Source organism: Schistocerca piceifrons, chromosome 9 (genome assembly GCF_021461385.2).
Source record: "Schistocerca piceifrons isolate TAMUIC-IGC-003096 chromosome 9, iqSchPice1.1, whole genome shotgun sequence".
Lineage (NCBI taxonomy): Eukaryota > Metazoa > Arthropoda > Insecta > Orthoptera > Acrididae > Schistocerca > Schistocerca piceifrons.
Genome location: NC_060146.1, coordinates 139,280,100 through 139,298,218, shown reverse-complemented (window position 1 = coordinate 139,298,218; position 18,119 = coordinate 139,280,100). Strand labels below are relative to the sequence as shown.

At 37.4% G+C, this 18,119-nt stretch overlaps 1 long non-coding RNA gene across 1 annotated transcript; it reads left to right on the top strand.

The window, feature by feature from the left end:
- The first annotated feature begins 4,540 nt into the window (after window positions 1-4,540).
- LOC124717358 lies at window positions 4,541-17,469 on the top strand. The gene is made up of 3 exons (XR_007005741.1): window positions 4,541-4,741; window positions 16,943-17,005; window positions 17,254-17,469. It is a non-coding gene; the product is annotated as an uncharacterized LOC124717358 (long non-coding RNA).
- The last annotated feature ends 650 nt before the right edge of the window (window positions 17,470-18,119 follow it).

Genomic DNA, 18,119 nt, shown 5'->3' with positions numbered 1-18,119 from the left:
TATGGGTAGCATGTTTTGTGGCGCATAGGGTTCATTTGTGTGGTAGTATTGCATGCGTGTGGTATCGGTGCTTTCAGCAGAATATTTTTCACTGAGTTAACGATTTTGGTTTTGTTATGTTGACGTTATTGTAGTTTTTTTCCGTTTGTCATGTGTGAAGTTTGGTAAATTTCTTTGTTTATGTCTTTAGTAGGTATGGATAAGAGACTGACAAGGCCAACAGTTTTCAGTTGTTGGAACTGATGGGGGACAGTGCTATTCAGTCTATTGGCTGAAGTCGTTAAGTGTTCAGTGTGTCGTGAAGAAATGAGGCTTACTAAAGTTCCGGCATCTTGGACCAGGGATGGCTATATGTGGAGATGTCGTAAGGATAGCAGGTCATTTTTTTTTATTTTTTTTTTTTTTTTTTACGGGTAAGTGTGGTGGTGGTGAAAGTTTTGAGATTTATAGTGCGGTATTGGTAGTTGCTGTTGACCTATACAGGTCAAGGGAAGTGTTCGATTCCAATTTTGATTTTCTAGGTTTTTTTTTAAGGATTAAGTGTGGTGGTTGATGGTGGTGAAATTTTTGAGATTTATAGTGTAGTATCGATTATTTTTGTTGACCAATATAGGTCAGGGGAAGTGATTGATTCCAGTGGATTTTTCTGTGTAGTGGACTTTGGGAATGTTGTGGGATCTTATTATTTTAGTGTTTGGTGTAGTGGCATTTGTTTATATTTTGTTGGTCCCCACCCAGAAACCCCCACTTTCCCCCGCTTGTCCCATTAGTTTCATTATATTTTTGGAGGAATATCTGGTTGGTGGTTTTTCGATCTATTTTCGTGTTTGTTGTCATGTTTACGTGATTGCGTCATAGGAGCAGTATGGAAGTTGTTGTGAATGGTCGTTTCCGCCATATTGGTGACGTAATTGGTCAAAGCAGAGGGGTGGAATCAGACGCTTCTGTTATCCCAACCCTCCATATGTAATGTTTTGTGCATTACTGTAAAAATTACAAATTTTTTGTGTTTTTATGTCTTTGTATTTTATTTGAGTGATCTGTTGATGGTCATGAAGGTAGGAATGTATCCACTTGTTTGGCAGGCATCGTATTCCATAATTACCTAGCTTCTACAACAGAGTATTATGATCAATTACATTGAATGATTTACTAAGGTCAAGTAATATTCCAGACACATGTTGCTTATTATCTACTGCAGTTACAATATCATTTAAGAAGGTATCAATAGCTGACTGTGTTGATCTGCCAGTTCATTATTAAACTTCCTGGCGATAGTTCTCCTCTTCTGGGCTTTTGTGTTTCCTGGAATAACGATTGTTAGTGTTTGGGCATTGTGATCACTAAAACCATTGTTTGCAGTCTGTGTGTGTTGCAGGTATATTTATACGTATTTACAAACACCTGACCTATGGTTGTTGCAGAAGTAGTGGCTATATAAGTTGGGATAGTTATAGTTGGTTTTAGGTTAAAGGACTTCAGTAAATCTTTGATTTCATCTTTAAATTTACTGGGTTTGGAGAAATCAACATGTTGAAATCTCCACATACGATATTTTTTTTTTTTGGTGGGTGCTGAAATCCTCTAACAGCTCTTCCATATGATTATAAAAAAGCTTTTTTATCACCATCTGGTGACCTATATACACAGATGATTACAGAATTTCTAGTTGGCAGTTCTACTATTGAGAGTTCTATGTCTCTTTCTTTAGATAAGCTGTCAAATTTGGTTATGTTAGTGGAATCTATACCTTCTCGAACATATATGCAGCTACCATTATGCCTTAGTACTTCTCTACAAAATGTGCCAGCTAATTTAAACTGAGGTAGGTGTGCTAGTTCTATCATGTCTTTATTTAGCTAGTGCTCAGTAAAGCATAAAACAGAAATATCACTCATATCATTTAACAAGATTTGTATTTCATTCAGTTTGTTGGGAAGAGACTGGACATTCTGATGGAATAATTTAAAGTATGAAGCAGGAACTATGTTGTGTCTTGCTTGGCCACTTACCTCTTTTTTACATCTAGTATTGTTAGGTGTAAAAAATCCTCCTTGTTTTGAGGTGTGGGTGGTGTCTTATTGCTAGCTGGTTCCCTGGATTCTGGGTCCTGCCTTCCATGTGCTGTGGTGATTCTAATGGTAATCCACTTGTCAAGTAGCATTTTTTTCATTTTAGGCACTTGTATTGCACTGGATTTCACATTGTATTTAATTTGGGTAAACACTGATGTCTTCATGTAGACTGGTCGATTGAAAGATAATTGCATTATGTTTGTACGATTGTTTATTTTAATTAACGAAGGCAGTCTATTGCATACTTGCTCCTTCCCCTGTCTGTTCAAGTGGAATCCATGATGTGGGAATTTATCACGAGACAGTCTTTCCATTTCAAAGTTTATGGATATTCCACTTTTGGGGTCGACAGAAGCGTCCGATCCCACGCGTCGGCTTTGACCCGTGACGTAAGGGTGTTGTCGTGTGTGACGTCATGACGGCGCGGAGTTTGGTTTGAGTGTGGCAGTCTCCAGTTCTGTTTTATCTTATTTTATTTACTTTTCTGATCTGTTCGTTCTATCTCGTGAGATTTTTTTTAAATTTAAAAACACTTATTAATTATTTTAATTATCTGTTTCCTCGAATTTCTGTTTTAGTTTATTATATTTATCTTTCTGATCTGTTCGTTCTATCCCGTGAGATTTTTTTTTTTAAAAAAGACAAAAAACACTAATCAGCTACTGAAGCATCTTTATCTTCTATGGGTTGCAGGGGTTACGACCCCTCGGGAGGTGGGTGGGTATTCATGCATGGCTGTCTTCACTTACACGTTGTAGCTACGCAAGGCGTCTAAATTTGTTTATATTTAGTTTGGCCCCCACCCAAAACACCCCATTTCCCGTGCTTGTCCCGTTAGTGTCATTAGGCTTCTTGTGGAAAGTGTGTGTGTTTGTTTTTGTTTCCGCCATATTTGTGACGTCATGGGTCAAAGCAGACGGGTGGGATCGGACGCTTCCGTATTTCCCACTTTTGTTGCAAGATTTTGAATAGTTCACTGTTTGCACTAAATGATGATTAACCATATCAATTTTTTTGTCTATATATTCTTTGTCGAATCTTTCAGGAATTGGGGGCAAAATGATATTTGTCTTGTTACTGAGTTGGAGAACACTTGGTAAGACGTTATCAATGCTTTCCACAATGTCGTTGTGGGAGTCTTCAGTATCGTTCGACCCAGCCATAAATATACGAGTATCACTCACATTCAAGTCATCTGCTAACTTGTCAATTCGATTAAAAACTCCACAGAGTGGAGCATTTAGTTTAATAAAACTTTGAATGTCATATTTTGTGTCTAGTTTTGTCTCCAGAATGTTTCTGCAGTACCTGCCTTGGCTGTCACTCACTATTAAAACTTTCGGATTCCGTACTGCATTCCTTAACTCGTAACTTAGTATCATATGTCCAGGTGCTTATCTTCTTGAACACTATTGGTGTCGTTCAATACAGATTCGTTTTCGCTGATTGCCGTGTAAACACTGCCTTCAGTAACACTTACACATTGCACTGGCTTTTTACCAGCTGACATCAGAACAGTTTCTTTATCTGAAAGTGCACTTACTTGTTGAGACGCACTTTTTCTGGATACCGTTGGCGTTGCAGATACATTATAACACGAGTACATCTTTAGTTGCGATTTTAAATTGTGTGTGTTCGACGCACTTTTTACGCTACACCACTTTTCACTGCTTACACATTTTCTTCGTTCTTGTTCTAACTCACTGACTCTCGCTAACAGAACGTTTCTATCCTCTTGCAACACTTTAATTATTTCGTCTTTCGATGCTGAGGTTGCAACATCGTGTGCGTTAATAAGTTATGAGAGTAAGGCGGCGCACCACCTTGCTGCCAAATATTATTGCGACGTGCAGTTTCTTCCAACTGAAGGGAGAGCCATAGTACTAGCGCATCAAGATAAGAAACACCTGTTACAAGAAAGGCCCGTAAGCTTTCCACCGAGATGTTCCACAAAAATCATTCAATTTACGAGAGTCTCGTTGCAACTGTATCATCTCATGTGGATTTCCTGATCCACAGATGCGAGTGTGTGTTCGCATCATCGTCATGCAGCAACCTTAAGTACTCTTAAAGCTTTACAGCTTGCACATGTATAAAAACAAATCTGTTTGTATTGCTCTTTCATTTGATGTGCTATTTATAATAGTGAGTTGAATGAAACCCCAAAATTCATTTTGAAACACCCGGTACAGGGATAACAACATCTATAATCGACGAGCTAGGCTGTCTATTGTTTAGTGGCAGCGATACCAACACAGTATACTATCGAAGTAAAATGATTTTAAACAGCGTTGAGCGTCACGAGTAATATCCTCAGTGGAATGCTTCTCTGGAAGTAAATTAATGCTATAATCCAATGGACTCATATACTGCACCAACATGATATCGTTGGCCATACACGCTGCTAACTTAAAAAAAATACACTGAGGCTATCGTTTTGGGAACAGTACTTTCAAGACGGATGCCAAAGATAGTACACGTTTCTATTCTGTCGATGCTGTCAAAATCGTAAACTAGTAAATATGCTGAACACAAATAAATAAACAAAGACACTACCGGTAGTGCGCTGTGGGCCGGAATTGTGATCAAGTTTCGGCTTGCATTTGTGAAACATAAGTTACATGTGGAACGAAATTACCTGAAGGGATTCAATTACAGTGGAAATGGTTAGTGTTACCGTAACGACAACTATCGCATATATTTCACTCAAGGAGGCAATAACTTTTGCTTTCCGTAGGACAGGTTGTATATAATATTATGTAAAATATAACATGAATAAAATTCACTGAACACTGTATCGATATTATATTAAACCGTACCATAGTTTTGGGAGTTTATTTAGCTGGATGGCAAAAGTGGATTTCAGAAAGCTAACCAAAATAATTGATTCGACTATGGGTTCTTGGTGAAACATTGAACACTGTATTAACGAAACAAATTATAGCCACTTTCTGTACACTCCAAATATGTTAGGAAAATTCTATATTGACCAAAATCCAGTTTCTTGTTTATTTCCTCTTCACTAATATGAATGATGTTACACTACCATCAATGAGTTCCCTCCTATTTTACTGAACTGCACATTCCGCTGTTAAGATCACTTCTTATGCAGTATAACCAATATTTCACGACTGTGTTGTCCTCATTTCTTATTTGTTGGTTGGGATTTTCACTGGTAGTGGTACAAGAGAAAAACAAATTGTTTTGCTCAAGGCAAAATCTTCTAAATAGCCTATATTTATTGTTAAACCAATGACAGACCCTAACAGTAAAAAGAAAGCACCACAAGACGAATATATAAACTTGATTTTTCACTGTATATTAGCTGAGTTTTTATAATATCACATTTGTTTAATTTGGAAGCTTAAAATTGGATTAGGTCTATCACTTCTCAACCCAACCAAGATCCAAGGGTGCACTACAGCTCAGTCTGTCACTGTAATCTTCATTAGACAGATTTGTAGGACTGTATATAATAATGAGTAAATATTGAAATAAGCACTTCAGCTGTACTAAGAATGGTGTCCTTTGTGATATAATGAGCACAATGCTATGAATGGGTGTGTTGGATGAACTAGGAAAGGTATCTTAAGTATTATCATATCCATTAGGTAGTGTCTCCTATCCAGAAAATGAGTGCACACTGCTCCTTGTTGATATGATCAAAATGTTAGTTAATGATTGATTAGGGGAACATGCCTGTGCATGGGAGGAAGGTGCTGGCAAAATACGCCCCCTCCCTGTATCAATGAATCTGAGGTGTTACCTCCCACTGAAACTAAACCTGTGTGTCAAACTTCACCATTTGAAAGGGCTGCTGTGTCAAGAGTACATGTGTGAAATGATAAGTAGTCTGTTCATTATCGGCAATTAGAACATACTGTGGATGATTCTATCCCTCGGTGAAATAGCATATGGGTTGTGAAGGATCCCCATGTGCAGTCTGTCTCATTCAACAAGGTAATGGTTTAGCAAAGAGCTTCTTTGAGGGAACAAGGTGCAATGAGTTGCAGAATGTACTACCACATGGTAGAACAAATGATGCCTGTCATATGGGCTCCAGGATCACAGTTGGATCATTGCCACAGATGGTAGAAAAGGTTGAGAGGGCCACCCTTGCTCACAGGGATTCATTGAAGCTCACTTTCTGCAGCATTATCCCTAGAACTCAGTCTAGCTCCCTGGTCAGAAGGCTTGAACCAGAGACTTGAATGATTCTGTGATACGCTACGCTGTGACTTGACAGGCTTTAACTAGAGGGTTGAGAACTTTATGGTACTCTTAAATGACTCAGGGGTGCACTATAAGTCAAAGGCTGCTAATGAGATGACTGGCTGTGGTTTTTCTGGTTCAGCAACTCCTGATCCAGACCAATTAACAATAGCTGTATGAGGCCCATAAGTATTAATTTAAAGTTCAAAGAGGTGGCCTGCATAGATGAAACAGTTGAAATCCAAGTGATCAACTGCCAATGCATTGGATCAAAGTCCCAATGTTTGAAGCAGCTGTAAAGAGGAGTGGAGCTCGTATATGTGTATATTGCAAGGATAGGCTAATGAGAAACTAAGATGTTTGTATTTGTCACAGTAGACAAAAAGCTGAAGTCCATTGAAATAGAAATTGAAGATGCTAGTGAGATCGTGTAGACAATACATAGTATCAATGGTGGCCATCAACATAAAATTGAGACCGTCTATCAACCGCCAGATTCAACCTCATTTGTAAACAAAGACTTTTTTGGAAGAACCACTATTAGACAGATATGTTCTCCAATCATATGGTCACATCAGAGGAGACTTTAATCATACAACAGTTGATTGGGATACCGGTAATTACTGTTTAGTGTGTGGTGTGTTGAGGAGACATCCTGCGGAATGCATAATCAATATCACTTCAGGCAGGGGGATTATCTCCATAGTCTCAGATATTATTGAATTTAGCATATGTTAAAATTCAGGAGTAAGCAAGAAACATGTATTTTTTAGTTTTCTCCAAAAAATTCCTGCTCCGAGATACAGGCCTCTAAAGATAGCACTGTGAACACCATTTTGAAGATGCACATTTCAGAAAAAGTTTTAAAATGCTGTATATCTGTGTAGATATTTTGTTAGAGTTTCTTTTATTTGAAAGATAATTGCTTTATGATTACAATGATATCTTTCGTTTTGAAATATCTGCCAAAGTTCTTTTACTGTTGCCTGTTGAATTATTTTATTTACATAAAAAATATTTTTTTAAAGAAAAATGTCGATCCAGAAGAGTTAGATTTTTTTCTGTTTATTAGCACCATGTAGTACTATATTCTCTGTAAAGGAGAGCTGCCACTTTTAAGTTGGACGGTTTTTTTTTTTTTTTTTTTTTAATCTCTCTCTCTTTTCTTTTCTTTTCTTCTTTTTCTTTTTTTTATAACTTTCAAGGATAATGTATGTCTTCACTGAAGTTGTTTCTTACTAATTTCTTTGTTACAATGTTTATTTCTATTGTCTTTGTTGCAGTTATTTCTTATCACTTTCATTATTGCAGATATTTCTCACACTTTACTGTAGTTTCTTGGTCTTGGTTGTTCATTGCAAGTTTCTGTATTGCAGTTGTTCAGTGCTAATTTGTTTACTGAAGAGACTTCTAAGATATCTGAGACCATCCAGTGAGTTCCGGGTTTTCGTGAGAAATTTGCCAGTTGACACAGTTGCAGTGTGTTTTGTGAAAAGGACGTGTCTTCTGACTGGGGCCACAGGAGAGTGAAGTGTGCTGACTATAATGCATATCTTTAAAAGAGTGATATATAAGACAATAAAAAAACAGACTTTGTTCAGGTTGGAAATAAGTGTTCTCATTTGAAGTCTCTGTTTCAAAGTGAAGATGTTTCCAGTGATGACTTTTTGGATTCTAAATGTTTTGACAGAATAACAACAGTGATAGTATCAGAACAAAGTGCAGATGATGCAGATTTTGCATCAATAGAGGAAGAATTAAATACCCTGAATCAATTAACCACAGAGGTAGGTGTTTGTCCTGTGAAGAAACTGTGGTCAGTGAAGTCGAGACATAAGCTCTGTGCATCAAGAAAGTGCAGAGAAATTACTAAAGCTATGGATGAGTACACTACAGCAAAACTGACCACACTTTTCAAAGTAGAAATTCAATCTCCAGAAGAAAATGAATCAAAGCACTCTTGCACCTCTTGCCAAGGATTTTTTACAAATATCAATTCAGCTGTTGGATATTGTGCATCCTACAGTGAAAATATGCAAGTTTTAACTATTATTCTGGAGACATTTTCAAAGAAAACAATTTTGAATCACGTTCCATCAGTATCAAAGTACATGGTAGACAAATCAAGAAATGTGAGGTTTGTAAAATGATTCAACGGAGGCATCCGATCCCACCCATCAGCTTTGACCTGTGACATAGGGTGTTGTGGTATCTGACGTCATGATGGCATGGAGTTTAGTTTATGAGTTGGTTGTGTTTGTCAATGTCATCTTGTTGTGTTACAGCATGGAGTTTAGTTTGAGTTTGTTGTGTTTGTAGATTTCGTCTTGTTGCGGTTGGTGGTGTCCTCTGGTGGTGGTGGTGGTGGTGTGTGTGTGTGTGTGTGTGTGTGTGTGTGTGTGTGTGTGTGTGTGTTTTATGTTGACTATGATTGGAGAACAGAAATTGGTTTCAGTGAGTTTTACAATTGGAATTTTTTTTGTTTATGAGATTGCGGTGTCGATTGGTGTTATTGGTTTGCTGTTTGTCGTGTGGTAAGGCATTTAATTTATTTTATGGTTTGCTGTTTGTCGTGTGGTAAGGCATTTAATTTATTTTATGGCTTTTTTTTTGTTAGGTTTGGATATGGCAGTGAAATTAACAGTTCACAGTTGTGGGCTGAGATGGAGGACGACATGATGTGCCTCATTAAAGTTTTGCAGAAGTTTAGACTGGTAACCAAAATAGTCAAGTGTAGTGTCTGTAAAGAGAATATGCGGTTGGCCACTGTTTTGGCATATCGGATCAGGGACTGTTACATGTGGCGGTGCAGAGGGGATAACCTTTGGCGCTCCATTAGGTGCTGTACCTGGTTCGAGAAGTCTAGGTTGGCCATGAGAGAGAGAGTTTTGATGACTTATTATTTTTGTTATAGATCCTCCATCAGTTTTTGCAATCATGAAACTGGTGTGAGTGATAGGACTGTCTTAGATTGGTTTTCTTTTTGTAGGGAAGTATGTTATGAATAGTGAAGTGCAGGGATAAGTTGGGTGGGCCGGGGTGGTGTTCGAGGTAGATGAGTCACAGTTCGGAAAGAGAAAATACGGGAGGGGTAAGTCTCCGGTTGGTTTAGGATGTGGCGGTCCGTTATTTTGAGGTTGGATAGGCAGATGGTGTTTTCAGGGTTTTGTATGGGCATACGAAGAGGGAACTGGTGGGATTAATTGAAGAGTATATAGAGGAGGGGAGTGCAGTAGTTTCAGATGCTTTTTCGTCTTATAGGAGGTTGGGGAAGGGGGGTTATGACCATTTAGTTGTCAATCGTAGTTCAGAATACTAGAATTACGAGACTGGGGCACATACTAATACAATAGAAGGTTTTTTCTTTATTTTGGTGGGGGGGGGGGGGGCAGTTAAATCAATCATAGGGAGGGGGAAGAGGCGCTCTTCTAACCTGCAATCTCATTTAGATGAGTATCGCTGGCGAAAGAGCATCTCTGGGGAGCAATTCATTTTTCACATTTTTTTGATGGCTGTTAGTAAAATGTATAGGCTATATGTGGTTAGTTAAGGAGGTTTTGCATATGTGTGTGTGTGTGTGTGTGTGTGTGTGTGTGTGTATGGGGGGGGGGGTTGTTGGTAATGTTTGTGGATGTAGGTGGGTTGGGTAGGTGGAGGTTGTTTTGTGATTATGTTGTTTTTGAGTTGTAGTGTGTGATAGAGTTTTGTTTATTTTCTGATTTTTATTTGTTGGCGAATTTTTTTTTTTTTTTTTTGGGGGGTTGGTAGATTGTGGGTGGGTTGGGAGTTTGTTTTGGTTGGGTTTTGTGTGTGTGTGTGTGTGTGTGTGTGTGTGTGTGTGTGTGTGTGTTTTTATCGCAGGTGCAGGTGTTTGATGTTTTGGTATCGTCTTTTGTGGTTGATTTATGTATCTTAGGCAAGTGTCCGATTCCAATTTTTTGGTATCGTTTGTTGTAGTTGACCTATATAGGTCAAGGGTAGTGTCTGATTCCAATGTGTCGTCATTGCTCTTTGTTTTGGTATCGTCAGTTGTAGTTGACTTATATAGGTCAAGGGAAGTTGTTGTTTTTGTGGTATCGATAGTTGCGGTCTGATTATAATTTTTGGGTGTTGTTGGATTTTATTTTGTGGTATCGACAATTGTGGTGAGCTATGTAAGTGAAGGGAAGTGTCCGATTCCTGCGAATATTGTGAGTGTAGCGTAATGTGGGAATTTTGTGTTGTTTTTATGTTATTAATTTGGTGTAGTTTGTGGTCATGGTCTGTGTCTGTATGTGTTTATATTTAGTTTTGTCCCCACACAAAAATCCCCAATTTCCTGTGCTGATCCCGTTAGTTTGATTATATTTTTGGAGGGAACGTATTTCTTGTTTTTATATGTGCTTTCGTGTTTGTTGTTGTGTTTAAATAATGATGTCATAGGCTCCATATTGGAGACGATGAGAATGATTACTTCCGCCGGAAAGGGAGGACTGTCTTTATGGACAGTTAGCCTGGAAGACGTAGCATATATCTCTGCAGAAATAACATATGCAACATGGGAGGAAAATAAACTAATTAAGAAAACTGTTGCCTTTGACAGTTTCATTGATGAACTTGGTGAATGGTCAGTGAAAGCAGTAACACACCAGCATCTGAAGAAATTGCAACAACAACACATTGCAGAAGTGAAAAGGTGTGTACAGGCTAAAGAACTGTGTTTATTGCTTCACTGTGATGTTGCTGAGAACTGGTCTGTAATTCTTCCAAAAGAAGTACAATGGTAACATTGGAGTAATGACCAGGTTTCAGTTTTTACAGGAGGGTCATATTTTCAAAACAAGACCACAAGCGTTGTAGTTGTAAGTGATGGCACAGGACATGACTCAGCACATGCTTTGCTAGCAATGCACAGAATTCTTGACCTGCAAACAGGGACAGAGAAGATCATCATCATTTCTGATGGTGCTCCTAGTCATTTTAAAAATCAGTACCAGTTGTTTGAATTGAGTAAGTTGCTTGTGCCAACTGACTGGGTATACAGTGCTACTGGTCCCAGAAAGGGGCCTTGTGATGGTGTAGGAGGCCTGTTGAAGCACCATGCTATAAAACATAATCTTTGCAGACCAAGTACAGCTGCAATTCAGACTGCTGAGGATTTTACGAGAGTTGTGAAATCTTACACATCTACAGCCCTCATTCCTTTGTTCAAAGAGGAAATTGAAGAATTCCATGAGCAGAAAAAATAAGAATTGTCCAAACAAACTACTCCCGTGAAAGGAATGCAGAAAACACATTTTTGGACTCAAAGTGGAGGGCTAACACATACTGCATGCACTTTAAAGAGCAAGAAAGAAGAAATTTTGTTCATGCATCCAACACATCAGGAACAGCAGGATAATGTTGAGATTCACAACCAGAGAAGGGGGATGTTTGTGGTGTGTGTGTATGACTATAACTGATGAATTGCAGAGATTATAGACACTAGTTATGAGTTCAACGAAACTGTAGTGAACTTCATGCTTCCACATGGACCAGCTGCTGGATACAGGATTCCAGGTGAAGGACAGCAACAATACCATCAGTGCTCACTTCCTGTTCACAATGTTTTGAAGATTGTAAGTGCACAAGTTCCTATTGGTTCAACAGGAGGGCATCACTCTATATCAAAAGAAGATACTAAAGCAGTGGAACACATTTTTAGTTCATTGACTGGCTAATTTAAGTACAAAACAGAATGCACAGAAGTTGTATAAATTGAAACCTTTAAATTTTCGGATTTTTCATATACATTTTGGAACCATTTAAAAATAAAGCTAGGTTTTGATCTTTATAAGCTTGTTATGTGATAATGTGGTAATAAAACAGGTTTTTTGTATGGCAAAAATTTCAATAGTTTATAAAACCTGTCCAACCTAAAAGTGGAAGCTATCCTTTTAAGGGAATGTAGAACTATATGGCACTAATCAACAGGAAAAAATCAAAATTTTATGGATTGGCATTTTTGAAAAAAAGAATTTTTTTCCATAAATTATAAAAAAAACATTCACTATGCTATAGTAAAAGAACTTTGACAGATAAGTCCAAATGGAAGATTTCTTTGTAATCACAAAGCAGTTATTTTTCAAATAAAAGAAAGCCCAGCAAAATATCTAGAACTGTTCCAGAGATACTGCATTTTCCAGAATTCGCATCTTCAAAATGATATGCACAATGTCATCTTTGGAGGGCTGTATCCTGGAGCAGAAATTTTTTTGGTGTAAACAAAAAAATACTTGTTGCTCCTTCATTTTAACATGTGCTAAATTCAATAACATCTGAGACTATGAAGATAAGATTTTTACCTAGCCTTCCTGAATTGATATGGACTATGCCGAAACAATACCAATTGCTCACTCTGAAAAGTATCACTCAGAAGCGCACTATGATGACAGTGTGTTAGATAGAACTACTGGTAATAAATATATCTGACTGATGTGATGCTTTCTGTGCATAAGCTTGTATCACAGTCTGTAGAAAGATTAACTTGTTCAGTAAACTAAATACAGAGGCAGTAGTTTCATATCTGAAGGATGAATTTGAAACATTTAGCTCTAAGCAAAATCATTTAGAGGACCAGTGATTTTATTTTAAACAGCTGACCGAACACTGTTTTTTTAATATATAATTTTTTGAATACTTTGAGAGGTGGTAGTACTCATCGAAACAAGAAAAGTAAGTCCAGTGAACAAGGGTCTGGAAATGCATACTTTTCTAGATAAGTCCAGTGAGTGTGGTTCCAGAAATGTATACTTTCTGCAATAAACATGTGCTTATGGGAGGTGTTCAACTTTGCATCCATTTATGACAATGCACCTCTCTGCCCTCCGGTGTAAGGAATGATGTACCCTTTAAAGTATATGTGGCACGCGTTGAAGACCTGAGCCTCAAGTGCCCGCACATTGTTGATTGGCGTGGTATAGGCCAATTCCTTCAAGTGTCCCTGTAACCAAAAGTCTAGGGGATTGAGGTCTGGGAAATGAGCAGGCCAAGGTGTTCCCCCAACCCGCACCCCCTGTGACCAATCCAGCGGTCTTGAAATGTCTGCGCCGAATGTTCACGCACATTGCAATGAAAGTGTGCTGATGTGCCATCATGCATGAACCACATTTGTGTTCGTTGCAGCGATGGCACAGCTCTCAGCAAGGTAGGCAATATATTAATGAGAATGTTCAGATAATGCATCCCAATTAACCTTTGTGGTGCCATGATGACCCTATTAATCTGTCGACAAGTACAACTGCCGATACATTGATTGAAAATCAATGTTGCTGTCCTCTTCCCTGAATTCATAACACCATTTCTTGTGAACCCTGCCTTACTGCTAAAAAAAATCCTTGATACGAACAATGGATCTGCAGCACACTTCTACAACAGCCGTTGACAGAATCACTGCCTGCCATGATGATCCTGTGACCTTATGGTTTGAATGCACTGTAGATGATATGGGTACAGCAGTTGTTCATGAAGTAGCTCCCCTCCTAGATAAGAGAGTGAGACAATCCTTCTGCTGCTACTAATTGTCGCACATTGGTCTCAGGGGTGTCTTCCACTGAGCGTAGAACACGCTCCATCGTATCAGGTATACAGACTGTGTGGGATCTTCTACCGTCACTCTCCCAAGGTACAAGGATACCTGTGTCCCTCAGACACTGGAAATGTCTGCTAAACAGCTTACCAGAGGGCACTCTGCACTGTGGGTGTTTTTCAGTGTAGAGGACACTGGCTCCCAGGCTATGTCCATTTGCTAAACCCTAGCAGAATATCACATCCGCCATTTCACTTGCAGAGTAGGAGGCTTCCATTGCTAACAAGTGATAGAGGAGAGAAAATGTAAATGTACTGCACCATTTTTATGTACAAACAGCACACTAGTAAACATATAAGTGAATCCACATTTGGAAGAAGGTAAAACACCATGACACGTACCCAGGGTTGACAGTACTGCACAACAAGACACAAACATGACAAAAACTAACATAGCCTACAACATGACTCAAACCACACTACTGACTGCAGACCACATAGTGGTAGGTAGAGTACTGTGAGTAAGACATCATAGTACCCTGCTGACATATAGGTCCCTAGACAGTCATGGGAGACACAGAAATTGAGAGTAGTAAAGCAAAAAACAATTACACAGTTCTGATTTCAGTATTCCTTTACAATATTCGCATTATGTGATATTATTAGTGATGTGCGTGCATCAATCAGTTGTGCTAAGAAATTCACCTATGGAGTTGAAGGAGTTGGCCACCAATGAATCCTTTAGAGTCTTCTGAGATAGAACTTTATTATTAGTTAAACTTTTTATGACTGCTAGCATGTTATTGAAAATTTGAAAATGTGTATTGCTGAATAATGGACACCTTTCTGAAACAAAGTAAGTGACTTTAAATCTTTGTGAACATCATTCTTATTTCTATTATTGATTTCATAAATTGAGCTATTAGTTTGAGAAAAAAAAGGACATTTTTAATGACAAATTTCACTAAGGAATAAAATACATTGGGAAGCAGTAGTCAGTATCTCCATTTCCTTAAACAGTCCTCTGCAGGTTGTTTGTGAGTTCACACAACAAATAATTCATATTGCTTGCTTTTGGGATCAGAAAACTTTAGTACACAAAATTAGCAGCTGAGTTAAGGTCCTCCCCCCCCCCCCCCCCCGTTGAACCTTGATATATTGTAAGTCCCTCAAACAACATTAGACTAGGAAATAAGACACTAAAAGTTGTAGATGAAAAGTGACAATGTGCAAGACATAAAATACAAAACTGCAGAAACAACAAAAGCATTTCTGAAAAAGATAAATATTTTAAAATCTAATATGAATTTAACTAGCTTTTGCTATTATTTGAAGATAGTTACCATTACTGTATTTTTTTTTTTAAAAAAAAAGCTGCAAACTAGTATCTTGCATTATTAAGAGAAAAATTTTTATTTTCAGTAACCTACAGCTTCTCTATATATACAACACGGGATTGTTCACCTACTAATTATATTGTGGTGCTATGGTTGTACCAATTACTCTTCAAGAATAGAGGACATTTGATGGTATATTATGATAGGGTACATCTGTTGAACTTGGTTTCATGGATTAGATTAAGTTTTTGTTCCATAGACCCAAAAAATTAGATGATTCGTGTGAGTATGGAACAAATTAGAAAGTATAAAATAAAAAAAAAAATATAAAACATCAGAATATAATACTCACTACCCTGATCATTTGCCATGAGATTGTCAAAATAGGTGAATACATTACAGTAAACCAGACGTGCTAATATTTACAGAATTTACACTCTTATCAGAATGAAACATAGTTATGTCCTTGTAATAAATTTATCATTCACTAATACCTAATCTTGACTGTTGTGACCAAGTGTTGTCGAAACTGAAATCTAACAGGCATTTTTACTTAATCTAGTCCATGTTAAGACATTCATCTATAGAGTAGAAGGAGTTGTCTATCAAAAAGTCTTTCAAACTCTGTTTAAACTGTTCTTTATCTGAAACCAAGTTTTTTATGGTTGCTGGCAATTTATTCAAAATGTGTGTTCCGAAATATTGGACCCTTTTCTGGACCATGGTAAGTGAGTTTAGGTCTTTATGTAGAGTGTTCTTATTCCTAGTATTGACACTATACATTGAGCTTTGGTTGGAAACAGAGAGATATATTACTTGCAACAAAATTCATTAAGGAATAAATATACTGAGAAGCAGTGGTTATAATGTAAAGTTCTTTGAACATGTTTCTACACAGTGTTCTTGAATTTACACCACAAATGAGTCATATTACATGCTTCTGCATGCTAAAAGCTTTAGCTCAGTGTGATGAGTCCCAAAATACAGTGCTAACAGCATTTTCCAGGACGAAATACAAATTAATGTAAAAGAGGTATATGTCATACTGGAGTTATATAACAATTCTTGCTTAAAATGCATACCAACATTAAATACATTTAAATGTAGTTGAAACAGTTCTTGCTTGACAATTGCTTCTACTGTCCTCTGTCTCTGAACCTGTGAAACAGCACTATAAGTAAGCCAGATGTATCAAGTATTGTTACTTGTATAATTATGTGTTAAATGTGTTGCTTTATCCTATTATTTACTCTCATTTTGTTGATCATGTAGTCTCAGTATGTACTGTAATTATAAATTACTTACGTTAACCTGGCTTCTTGTATATCATATTTGCAAACAGTGCCCTAAAAATGATTTGCTGCAACAAACAATAAATAAATAGTTTATAGAATGAGTGGCTAATGAGATATTCTTTTCATTTCAATTTGAATTTCTGAAAAAATTCCATTTTCCTGCCCTATATTATATCCAAGGGCAATTTTTTTTTTAAAAAAGATAATTAGATTCTGGCATACAGAATCTCAAGTCTCCTATTGACTGAATCTACATAGATACAGAACAGTTAAAGACTGGCTTAATTGTCAACTTCCATCCAAGAGTTATAAATTTGTTGAAGTTCAGCAAAATAAATAAACAAGAAAATAAATAACTATTAAAGGAGGCAAGAATTTCCCAGCCTACAGATACAGAACTTTGTACCTTATTTTCTAGTTTATGCGTTATTGTCAGTTTGTTCTTTGTAGTTTGCCTTCAGTTGTGTTTTTCTTGCAGGAGACTGCCCCTGAACAACATACTAGTTCTGCCTGTGATGGGGTTACCATCAAACAGGAGCCAGTAAGTATTATTTATATGAACTATTATGTTGTTTGTTATAATTTGGGGAGTATCTCAAAAATAACAGTTGGAAAACAGCAGCTCCTTTATCAAGAAAGGAGGAAGAATAAATTATCTGCCATCTTAAGATCTTTTGTCACCCAGACTTGTTTTGGCTCCTGTGAGCCAACATCATTGCATCTCATTTTTTTTGTAATGAGATGATAAAAATCTGACTGTTTTTTGTTGTGACTCACCAATCTTTCAAGGTGCCGCCGCGCAGTTACGTGCATCCTTTACATGCGGCGCTGTCTGCCAGCCATGCAGCAGCAGCGCCACCTAAATGACCAGCCAGCCAGTGACCGCTAGACTTGGACTCAATTATGTGATTTGACTGTTATAGTGTACACACGTCTTACTCCATTTACTTGATCTGTGACTTTCATGTATTGAGTATTCCTTGAAATATATTTGTTCAACTTGAAGTTATAACATTTTTATGTGTTGTTATTTTAAGTCTGAAAGCCATAAATATGTGCCTATACTTTTGGAATAATGGCCCTTTAAAGTGCCTCATTTAAGATGTGGATTCAACATGGCTACATTTTGTGGGCAATCAACATTTGACAGTTTTTGCATTATTGTGCTTGGTTGGTGTGTTGTTTAGATAATGTTTGCACCTCTTTTTTCTGATTTCTCCATTCTCTTGTTTTGTCAAATTGTGACAAAACTAATATGTTTCATAAATTCCCTCCCCAGAAAAATTTGACAAACATGAAAGAGTCAGAGCTGCCTTATTCAGAAGTTTTGAAAGTCTTAATCCACTATAATTAATTTATTTATGATGTATGTGTTCTGTAGAACCATGTATGTGGGCAAGTTGCTTGTGTCTGGAACAACTGTTAAAAACAGAAAAAAGTATAGTGATGGCAGTACTCGTACAAACAAAGAAACAACTGTATTGAATGTGGTTCTGGAAATACATACTTTGTGAGATCAGATCACTTGTTTGAAGGAATGCCTCCGTGGGATGACTCTTTGTAACAGTGCATCCTTTTCCCTCCAGCATTAGAAATCGCAATTTCTTTGAAGCTGACCTGATTGTTGGTGTGCATGCTGGCCCATATTGAAGACA